Consider the following 12,218-nt stretch of genomic DNA (forward strand, 5'->3'; position numbering starts at 1 on the left):
GCGTTGAGAGGAGCCCTCCTCAGAATAATAAAGGGATGGACAGAGGTGAAGAGGAGAGGATGAGGAGGGCAGGAGAGGGGGAGGAGGCAGAAGGGGGGATGGGGAGTTAGAAACTAAAAATAGCACAGAATCACCCAGCCTTTTTCTCAAAACAGGCTTTTGCGACTTCACATTTGCCCCGAGCAAAAGATTTGAAGTCTCCTGGAATAATAGATTCACCATGCGCTCTTTTCTTTCCCCAACATGGCTTTCTCCTCACGACAAAGTGTTTCAGTAGACGGAGGGAAAGAAAGAGAATGTTTTGTCCATTAAGGCGCACACGTTTCTACTCTTAAATTGCATTCAAACCCTGGAGATCCGAGAATACTTTATTTTTTTGTCAGATTGAGAGCATCATTTTGACAGTAAAGAATTAGAACGCTGTCAAAGCATTTTAGGATGATCTTGGAGTATCTCTTTTCCCCAGTCTGTGTCAGCATCATCCAAAAACCTTCAGCTGTACGACCCAAGACTATTCATGCGTGAATATTATCGTGCTTGCTGCAGTTCCAAATTGGCTTTCGACAGAGTAGCGAAGTACAGCTCGAGCTAGCGAGGAACAGTTTGTAATAGTTATGCAGAGGTGAACTTTGCTTTTCTTGCTGTCAGATAGCGCTACACAATAACATTAAAGGAAGAGGAATTGAGAGATGGAAAAACAAATTAAGTTCGGTTGAGTGGGGTTTTGTAAGGTAACACGCCCCCCGAAGGGGGCTGTTGGCAGGATAAAGGATAAAGCGACATCCTCTATTTTCAGACATAACCATCTACTCTATAAGTGATGACATTTAAATAGATAGGGAAACCTTTGAAAAGTAAGACTCCTTCAGTATTGATCCCTGTAGGGAAATTGTCTCGCTGTCCAACTCCGTCCACGGTGAGGACAGAGGTCAAAATGAGCTACAGAAAAACACCCCGCGGCTAGTCGGGATGCAGTGTATTGCTCAAGGACAATCCGGCAGATGCCTTCTGATACGGGTCTTGAAAGGTTAAGGAACATCCTGCCGGCTAAATAATTTACAGCAGAAATTTCAAATGAGGATTTGAAAGCAGAGCAAGTCATTTAAGTCCTTCATCTGCAGTTCATGCATCTGTTCTGTGTGGGTTTGCTGTATTTTACCATAACTAAATCAGGCATTTTCTTGTATTTTATTTATAAAATATTCTATATGATATATGGAATTAAGCAAATGTCAATTGGCAGAAGAATTTCCCTTAAGAGGACACACTACAGGTGAATAGCATAATTAGGCATTTATTACCATGAAATTTCCCCAGTTGATTACCTACATTTAAGACTGATATGATTTCTGATATTTGAAAAAAATTTTGATGTCTAAATTCTTATTTTATTCTGATGAAATGTAGTCAACGGCCAATACAGAATGAGTTTTTGTTCCATCTTTATATCATTCCATGAATCAGAAAACACTAGCATTCATTCAAAATTGATTTCCCCCATGTTTTTAAAACTTGCCTGTAAAACCTTTCAGCATATAGTTGGACGAAAACAGGAACAGGGCTTGATGGACTGATGGCTCAATAGATGATAAATAAAATACAGTCATCATACATGTATGTATGATAAAATTATTATCTTTAATTAGGGTAAAGAAGAAAGAAATATAAATAAAGAAAAGGATTCGTACTGGCATTATCTGAACTAAAATAAACATATTTATGTGTATTTTGTGTCTCTTGAATAAAATATCTCAACAGCTATAGGAAGGATTTTGATGAATATATGCCATGAGATTTGAATTTGTGTCTGCCTAAGGATGGTTTGGAATAGCTTTTGCGATCCCTTAACATTTAGTCTGTGTCCAGTGTTTTCCAGTATTATCACCTGCAAAACTAATGACATTCCCATCAGCCTCAACTGTATTTTGAATTTGCTGCTTATTAGCAAAGGATCCCAACATGCTGACGCAGGATGGTGACAGGGATTAAACAAAGGTTGGTTCAGATTGAGACTGGAGACATAAGAGTAAGAGTCATTTCCTGTATCTGTGTCATGTGGGTTTTGCTGCTGCCCTGCCCCTTTAGGACACTAGCTGCTGGTCCTGAGTCTGTTTACTCCGTGTGGGTATTGAATGTCAGCACAGATTATGACAAATTCTTTTGCCCCATTTGACACGGGAGTAAATATTGGACCCATTTATCACAAGCCACATTCATTTTGTAATGCACATTCTGACCCTAAAATCAGAATTTTTTTAGAATATATGAGACAAATTAGAAAATTATCGTTGTTCAAGACATTTTTGTGTCACAGTAGCACAATCTCACAAGATCTGGAGTGACCATAAAAAGCTAGCAGATATATTGAAGTTGCAAAATAAGGCATAAAACATGAATTTATACTGTATATTACATTATATTGTTTTAACATTGACAAGGAGAGGTGGCTGCAACCCCTTAGGAGACAGGAAGTATCCACCATTTCATGGTCCATTGGCGCAGCTTGCAATGCTGCATCTTCTGTTCCATCTTCTTTGGTAAAAAATGATACATCAGCATGTTAGCATTGTCACTGTGAGCGTGTTAGCATGCTAACTTTAGAATTAAGCTCAAAGCCCTGCTGTGCCTCGATACAGCCTCGCAGAGCTGCTGGAGATGCTGTAGACATTTTACTTACAGAGTTTGGTGGAGTCGGTGCTGCAGAATGGCAGGCCAGCACAAAACAATGCAAACAAAAAGCAAAGACAAAAGAGTGTAGAAAGTTTATCCATCCATTTAGGAATTGGATACATGCATGAATCCATGAGCATTATGTAGTTAAGCCACATAATGTCTAAAACTGTTGTTTCTAGCTCAAAGAGCATTTGTTGGCTGGCAAACAGCCTGATTGGGCATTTTGTCAGGAAGCAGGAGGATCATTTGGGACCACAGAGGCACAGCTATGGCACAAGTCTGTGGAGATAGATGCTCTGACAGAGCCAAAGGTCACCACTGTTTATACAGTACCGAACAGATGAAACCACGCTGGCAGATGTGGCCGCGCGTGCAGCCTGTACCCACACGGAGAAGGCGGTGTAAAAAAGTTGCTTTAGGGCGTTGTAATAAACCCTTACTGTAACCTTAATGTAACCCTAATTAAGAAACATTTAAACTACTTATTACTCATCGCAGCTGAAGTCCAATTGGGGTCACTAATTCTAAAATGAAAGCAAAGTTTCTCACAAAATAGGGCCCGGCGACAGAAACGCCGAAAAACATACACACACACACGCGCACAAAGCCCTGCATCCAAACATCAGCATAATTACCTGCTTAATTCGTGCCCGATAAACAAACCAAACACACACACTCTGTCCCCTGACTCCAATCCCCCTCAATCCCCGATGCAGCCAGCGAGTTCGTGCTTGGGTAACAAAAGCGAAATCAAAGTGGTGTGTGAAATATAGCTTGGATTCGTTATTAGGTGAAGGCTTTGTTTTCCCTGGCACACAGGCAGACTGGGGGATTTAAGCCTCCCAATTGGAAAGCATACAGATTAGCCAGGAGGGAAGCAGCATCCGCTGCCGCGCGCTGCTTTTCAAGTTTGTAGCATGGCCGACTCCGAGGCTGGCCATGTGTGGGGAGGAATGGATAAACATTCGACGGTGCTCTCTGCGGCTCCAGGTGAGCGGAGAAAAAAAAAAAAAACTTGGAAAAGATAGTCAACTGAAGACGAAGATGGAAGTCTCAGTGAACCAGAAAAACAAGGTTTCTGGGGAATAAGCTGTCATTCGGGTTAATTTCCTGACATGTCCGTTTGCCTTTAATTGAAACAAGCATAAATAGAAAAGAAATAAACAACCCCATCATTGTCATTATCCTCTTCCAGTTCACTGCACTTGATTGGTCAGCCGGAGATGAAAGGGAATTACTCATGCGTGCAAATATGAGTGGAAGAGACTTTTGCGACGTCCTCCTCTCTATTTTTATACGCCATATATCTGCATATATGTGGGAGAGCAAAAAAGGAGACCCTAGCTCGGGGGCATGCGACGAGGGACGCGTCGAACGCGCGCTTGCACATGCTAAGTGCTAGCAGGCTAGCGCGCGTGCGCGAAACACACATGTACACGCATGCACTCGGAATGGCTTTTGTTGGGGTAAGGCTGTGCTGTCCTGTCATCATTTATTCAGGTCAGCTCTATATGTCTATTTTCAGCCCTGCATCACTCCGTATAGATGAGCTGCTCTCCACCAACGGGATTTGGGAGAATGGGATCGCTTCAGCAGAATACTCTCCTTTACTGCCCCGTTCACTCCGGTAAACACACACACACAAAGTGTACACACGCGTACACACATTCTGTGTAAATTACACATCATTGTGGCTGCTCTGCATATTCATCGAGGTGCTTTGTGCCAATGCCGTGGCAGCATTCCACATCTAACAGCAGGGTGACACAGTCATTTAAATACTGTTCTCCCATACTGCAACACACTCTGCTTTCTGCCTACATCAATTTACTATATATAGACATGCAATGAGCATTTAATGTCTTTGAGAGGCAGACAGACTTAAAGAGGCAGAGAGAAGGAACCGCAAAGGGAGATCGGAGCAGGTTTTTTGTGCCAGAGAGAGAGAGAGAGAGAGAGAGAGAGAGCACAAGGTTACAAGTGACAACTACAGAGGAGAGCAGAGATGGCAGGGTAAGGAAGGAGGAGCAGAGGGAAATGGAGGTGAGGGGCTTTGGCTCCTTCTGTGGTGGCCTCGATGACTCAGCCGTGGAAGCCTGAATAATTAGAGCCATGCTCTGGGTCCCTGCCATCATTAGATTGGTGCACATATTAAATATTCAATGAGACATTTTGGGCAGACGTGAAGGGGAACAGGCGAAAGGGCAACTTCGCTAGAGAACGTGCCATGTGCCGACAAAGATATGCAAACGCGTGCGTGTGTGTGTCGTTTCCGAGGTCTGGTTTGTTTGTGTGCGTGTGTGTGTGTTTACACGAACATACATGCAAGGCCGGATCTTGATTGGCTCATGCTAACATAACTGCCGGGGCGAGTTTGACCATGGCAGTCAAGGACATCAGTTGACCTGAGTGTAAAGCCTGTGTCAAAATCACACCGGACACCGAAACTTTTAATTTCAGTTTCAGCGAGCACATTTAAAATGGCCGGATGACTGATGACTAACAAGGCTGTTCACTCAAAATGTGATTAGACATCGACAAAATAACATACAGCGCGCCACGAAATTGCTACAGTGAGGACCGCACCGGGCTGCATGCTGCAGGTCCAAAAGATGTGCAAAGCAGAGAAAATGGAGTCCCAAATTAAACAATAAAATAAACAATGTAGATCTAAATAGGGATATCTCAATTATCCAAATCTAGATACACAATTGTTACATCCAAATCTGGGTTTGTAAGATCAAAAGTCCATTACTTTTATGCCATATCTATATCAGCTTGATTCGAAAAAGAATTGCTTGGGGTTCTGGATCCCGTGGAGCCATCTTCGTATGCACCAACACTGGTTGAAGTTGCACCGTGAAGCGCTGAAATGAAGATATGTCTTCTGAGTACGTAATAGCAAAGAACCTTGTGTTAAGGTCGAGAGAAACAAGAGAAAGCCAACATGATTATGCAACAACATGTTTTCGGTTGTAATCTTGCGCTTGTGAGGAGGACTTTCCAAGGCCCCTGTGTGGAGGTGTATCTGCATGAGGTCGCTGTCTGTTCCAGCACTGGATGTATTGAAGAGGAAACACACACCTACACACACACACACACACACACACACACACGGGGCAGATGGGGTTGCTCAGGCACCTGCACAGATGCCCTCTTGAAGAGCAACTGCCCATTGGCCTACATAACTGACAGTATGGATGCGTTCCTCGGCCATGCCGTGGTTTCTCGAGGAAAGACTCGTGCAGCCGGTCCAGATGGCGAACGGGCCCAGATCAGTGGTAGATTGGAGCCTTTCAGCACCGATCCCACAATAAACGTGCAGCATCCTGACAGGCCTGCAGATGTGAGGCTTTCTCTTCTTTCTTTTCTTTTTTTTTTCCATTTTGCGTCGGCACTTCATAGAAACTCACTGTCAAACGAGATGAATGAACGGTACATACTTCATTATGCCATCTCAATAAGGCGACGTAGCTCTTAATCAGCCCATTAAGCGTGTGACTTTTGTTAGCCGCTTGAACGCAGTCGATGGCTGAAAAGAGCAGTGCGCGACCGGTTAATGTGAAGCCAAATGAAAAGGACATGTCCACAATGAGATAGATCAGCACGTCAAGTCGCGAGTCATTTGGTCTAATATTACACCCAGTGTTGTTTTGCAGCCTTTCAAGAAACTCTGCCTCTGCTTGCTTCCAGAAGGGCTGCACCTGGTTTGAAATTTCGTGGTAATAAGTGTTCGCTAATAAGACTATGTACTGTACCCAATTTGGCAAATAAGAAAACTCCTTAGTCCAATCTCTTAAAAAACAATTTGATTTCTTTTACAATCTAATTAGATTGCCTTTCCATACCGGCAGATGCTCGGCCAATATAAAGGAAAAACGGGATTCAGACACCAGGACTCGAGGCTGATTTGTTTAAGATGGGTAATTGTTTTAAGCTAATTGTCTTCGTAGCTACTTTTAGCTCTGACTCTGTGACATCCCTGCTAATGCATCCGCTGGGTGCCTTTATTCAGTTTGTGCTTTTCCATCTCCGTATTCCACTTTTTTAATTCAGCCTCCCCTTGTGAATGTGTTTTATAAACAGAAATCAAAATAGTTATGTAAAGACACGACTTTCATTAGTGCCATGATGAAGATCATTACGCTCGTGAAGAAGATATTTACCACCAATTTTCTGATTGCGCTTCTTTCGGGCAAGGGTCCAGATTGTAGTACTTTAACTAACGGTTCGTTCATTCACCAAAATGTTTGAATCTTGGGACATCATACAAAACTCCTTATGCCTTTGGCTAAAGCTCCTGTTTGTGAGATAGTAATGCTGACTAGTAATACTCAAGCAAAAGGTCCATAGAAAGTCCAAATCTTTAGGTGTAACTACCTTACGCACGATACCGATCCTATTGCATGACAGTTTCTGCGATACATGATACACTGCGAGACAGTCGTCGACGATACATCACGGTGTCTGTATTCGAAGAAGAGAAATGCCTCTCAAAGGGAAAGCGCAGGAATTATGTATCCACTGCGTTGTGCTGTAAAACTGAGGTGAAACAAAGTTTTGAGGGCCCAGCTTTACCTAAAAGCACCTGCACATTTAGAAGTCGTCACACAGGCCCACACAAACAGCAATTTTGCAAAGGTTAGATCCTCCCCTTCCTTTTTTTCTAATTCATTTAGTGACATTTTGTTTGCGTATCCGCCCTCCTTTAAAAGGACTTGATTGCGAAACACCGGCAGATTAAAAAACAAGCCGCAGGGTCTCCTCCGGATCTGCGTAAGTCCAGACAATTTTGAAGCCTCAGTCACTCAGACCCAGACATGTTCGGCGCGCCGCTGTGCAGAATGAGCATGGTAATGAAGGGGAGAACAAATCCGACGCTGTTTTCTCCATCAATCCTCCTTGGAGCAACATGCCTGCTGCTTGTGGCTGATGTATTGTTACTGTACATTGTGCAATGGGGCTCCATTTGTCTCAATCACCCGATTCCTCTATTATCATTCCAGCGCAGTTACTTTTGGGAACGTTACCAAGCATAACAAATGAATAATACAGCGCGTATTCATTACACAAATAAAATGTGAGACGTCCGCATGCCAAAAGCCTCTTTTTACAAATGGCCCTTTGGCTATGTTTAAAGAGACCAGCGGTGCATTTAGCTGACGGATAATCGCAAGCATCAAAACCGGCATCCACGCTAATAGCCAACGGACGTCAACAAACAAATGTAGCAAATGTAGCAGTGCACTAATTAGACGGCCATACTGTCGAAGTCTGTCTGCTATTTCAAGAGTGAAATGTCGATATAGAGCACAACATGATACAGGATGCTTACAATATATCAGATCCATCCCCACGCTCAGAGTCCCTCATCTTTTAATAACAGCAAGCGCGGCAGCACCGCGGCCCACTTGCATCACATTACCCGCCCTGAGGTCCTCGATTTTCTTCCCCATCAGCCGGTCTCCACCGTCTCCCCCATCCCAGTCAATACTCCCAAACCAGATTGATGGCTGTTTATTGCATGCTTCTTTATGGCCCGAGGCGAGAGTGAGTGAGTTTGCCGCTCCGCAGGGAGAGAGAAAACAGTACAAGATTACACGCCAGTGTTCCACTCCCGGGCCGGGCTCTGTCACCGCTCGCCTCAATCTAATAAACACATGTCTTTATTGATCGCGTCCGCACTCTCCTATGTTTTTTTTGTTTTTTGTTTTTTTTTCATTTGCACTTCCTGCTTCTCCCCTGGTCTATAAACGCAGTCATCCTTTGGTAACACAGTTGATCTTAATGCTATGGAAAGAACATTGAGACAAGAGAAGCTTGTTTGCATTTCCCTGTACGTGTCACGATCAGAGCCGGGGGTTCGGCTGAAGTTGGGTTGGAGTTTGGTCCTCGGTGCAGTCTTTTTACTGTGACACCAGGATGAGTTAGGCTTTGTTGTAATGGATCTCCCGCTGGGTCTCATCAAAGTTCTTTAAACTTAGAAAAAAGGCCTGCGAGTTGATCTGAATTAAAATGCTTAGCCGCTGGTTTAATCATGACAGGGCGGAGGGGGAGCGGAAGCAGCAATCTTGAGCGACATTATTTCGCTTAATTTATGATTTAAGTAATTTGCCTGTGTCTGTTTAATTTATGATTCCTATGGTAGGGTATAACACCAAGAGTAATTAAGTTTGGGTGTGCTGTGAAAATAGCCTGTATGGAAAAAAAGCTTCATTCTAGGCGAAACATGCATTTAGTGCTTTACAGTCCTTTCATGGATAAGTGAAAGGACTCATAAATATGGTTTGAATTGCTACAAGAGCACGGGACTGCCAAGCTTTGTCTCCTTTAGGTGGAGAACCCGAGTGGAGGTGTGTGTTTCTGAGTGTGGGGTGGGCCCTGACCAGGTGCAGCCGAAGCGATGGCGGTCAGTGGTCCGGCGTGTCGCGTGTGCGCTGACCCGCGGTGGCAGGGAAATAGAAGAGGAAAGGAGGGACGAGAGGGAGAGGGGGGGAAATAGGGAGAGGTGGAGGTGGAGGTGGAGGTGCACGTCGCGGAGGTTGTCAGAGGAGAAGAGAATGATGACGGCGGTCACAGAGAGATTTAAGGCTACAATACGCTACGAGGCGGGGGAGAGGGTAGAGGGACACAGAGCGCCGAGGTATCAGCGGGGATGAGACGCCGAGATGAGACAGATTTAGTAAGAGGAACATCTGGAACACCTGTAACCCCTGTCCTGAGAGATTTCCCTGTTTCCTTTTCTCCCAATTTGCTGTACATGCCGAGCACAGAAACAAAGAAAGCACACGCTCACTTAAAGACAGAATAAGTATGATTTTTGCTTTAAAATGTCTAGAAATGTCTCGACCTTTGTTGTATATGTTGTTGAGATGAGCACATGAATCGTCTGTAAAATTTTCCAGCAATGTTCCAACCTTGCAAAGCAGCTGGATTCTTGATCATGTGCTCTCGCAAATCCATCTTGAAAGGCTTCAAGCTATGCGCTTGTGGCTGAACACAGTGGCTGAAGCAATTAGTGCTATAAGAAGAACTACTACTGACAGCTACAGGTGTGATATAGATGTGACCACCAGCAGGGAGGTGACTGTCTGTTTGAAAACATCAATGGCTGCTCCTCAAGAGGTTAGCATAGCTGCTGCTAGCATCACTTCTATCAGAAGGTAGAGCAAAGAACGGCACTGAAGGCTTTTCAGGATGGAAATGATGTTTTCCCTCCCCCCTCTACTATCTTTGGTGTAAGTTGAATTTAACAGGCTTAAATGGTGGCGGTTCTCTTCTAATATTGGTCTGATTGGTTGAAGTTAGCAGATTGATTTGTCTGGTCAACTGCAGTTTTTCAAAGCGCCTGGCTTTTTTCAAGCAGCTTATAGCGCCGCTGTACCGGCTGGTTCTCCTTAACAAACCGTGTTATGTGTCAGGTTAGTTCAAACCCAGAGAAATCCACAAGTTTACTCACGGTAACGGCGCTTTTCCTCGGGTCGCCTGTTGAGAGAGAGTCGGAGAGCGAGGAAAGAAGCCGTAACATAAAAGTTTAAAGCCTGACCTCGTCTGTGAACCTTTCCGTCTGATTCTCGTCGGGTAGATTTTCATCTGCGGTGGTTAATTGTTGAACAATGAAGACAACAACTCCAACGAGACCCCGCGCGTTTGAAACTACATACTGTGCGTTTGAAAGACGAGGTGAATTCAATTAAAGTTGTGGATAAACCCAAAATTGAAATCACAAGATAACAGTACACACTTGCCCTTGCTTTCACCCAGCCATATCTCTCCCACACGACTACACGCTCTTAATAATCCATCCACTTGTTGTGAGGCAGTTCGCTGCCGCTTGTCTTCCCCCAGTTTAGTTATTCAGTTTGTCTCTCAATTTGTGTGTACGCGTGTAACCGCCGAGTCAGCAGGAGCTGTCGGCCAGTCAGACGGCGCGGGGGGGGGGAAGGGGTTGGTTGATGGCGGCATCTGTCTACGCTACACGGACCCAACGTCACACATGCATTATATGCAAAGACACGCTCGCGTATGGAAAGATACCATCGGGACACATGAACGCATCATGATCCACGTGTTATCTCAGAAGGGGTCGTCACAGCCGTTTACAGTAAATACTGTCGTCACTCCATTCCGGCTCCTAAACGACCAAGTGGTGACATTTACTCCAATACAATTCTCCCCCCCCCCCCCGCTATCGGCCTGTTTTAGATCAGTGCTAAGTGGTTAGAGATAAGAGGAATGGTGCTGTCGCCGGAGCCCCGCGTCTCCCGCAGATGAGCCATATTCTCCTGAGCCGTGACCGCAGCAGTCAGTTTAAACAGCCCCCGTCACCGCAGCCATTACACACCTCGTTGGATTAAACGTGAGCGGGGAGTCGCGCGGCGGCCAGTGGGGTGATAAAGAGAGGGGGTGTACGAGCATGTGCGCGTACGTCACCCCGCGTCTCTGAGTGGCTGGCCGCTTCGGAGCGCTTTATGGAAGCACGTAGTTAATCCTCGCGGTGCGCGTCGGCTCACTAAGAACACGGAATGAAAGTCACTGAATCCTGAAATGTTGTTCTTCAAAAAGAAATAACAATGATGAGAGAATTGGACTAGATAATCTCTCTGTCGCACATTTGAATTAAACCGCTGCCTCGTAGATACAGTAGTGGTTGTGGTGCCCCCCCCCCCCCAAAAAAAAATCTATTTGATAAACTCAGCAGCAACGTCTCTTCCCAGAAAGACAACGAAGAGTTAGAGAAACTATTGTCTTTCAATACCACTGCCCAGAAGGAAGCGTGCATCTGCTCCCGGACGACAGGCATGCCCAACTGAGCTAGCTAATGTTGCAGGTTAGCCGAGGAGGACGCCATTCATGTCGCACGCTTCCTTTTTTTAGCGGTGACACGGTTGGCGCATGTACTTTGGTAAAAAACAAAAAGTTCCTACGGGGAACTGCTCACAACAGGGTCTGCGGGTTATCTTGATTAACTTGGTCATGATTCCTGCAAAGAGACATCGCCGTTGAGGTTGCCGGATGTGTTTCGAGCACCACAAGGCTGAGCGCCATCTGGTTTGGTGGACATCTTTACGGGCGGCATCTCCAAAACTCAGAAACTCACATTGAAACAATCAAGGTGGATGAATAGCAGTGAGGGAGGATAAAAGTGTCTGAGGCTTTTCCTTGACTACGAAAAGGCGATGTTTAGGAGACACATAATTAAAGTCGCGATCATTTTTTTTTTGTTTTTCTTTAGTATTTTTTAGATTTATTCTCTGGCATATTAAGGTAAAAGCAAACTCGAGGAGTTATTGCGGTAAGTATTTTCCATTTCACGCCTCGTATCTCCTCCCCGCCTCCGTTCCTGTACACTTTCTAGTAAAGGCAGAAAATGCCACATGAATAATGAAGAAGACCATGTAATCTGTGTGTTGGTGCATGTGAGAGAAAGAGAGAGAGAGAGTGTGTGTGTGTGTGTGTGTGAGAGAGAGAGAGAGAGAGAGAGCCTTGCAGCATTAGAACAGGTAGCAGCCTAGTTGTTGATGCTGATGTGGTCTCAGTATGCA

At 44.8% G+C, this 12,218-nt stretch overlaps 1 protein-coding gene across 5 annotated transcripts in view; it reads left to right on the plus strand.

The window, feature by feature from the left end:
• The window catches only part of nlgn2a (neuroligin 2a), a 198,348-nt gene that overhangs the window by 28,794 nt on the left and 157,336 nt on the right, over nt 1-12,218 (plus strand). The window contains exon 2 of one of the 5 annotated variants that reach the window (XM_030432083.1): nt 4,199-4,300. The exons of the other annotated variants lie outside the window; for them this stretch is intronic. The gene's annotated coding sequence lies outside the window, so the exon portion shown is untranslated. The remainder of the gene's footprint in view (nt 1-4,198; nt 4,301-12,218) is intronic. 5 annotated transcript variants of the gene reach the window in all.

Source organism: Sparus aurata, chromosome 10 (assembly GCF_900880675.1).
Source record: "Sparus aurata chromosome 10, fSpaAur1.1, whole genome shotgun sequence".
Classification (NCBI taxonomy): domain Eukaryota; kingdom Metazoa; phylum Chordata; class Actinopteri; order Spariformes; family Sparidae; genus Sparus; species Sparus aurata.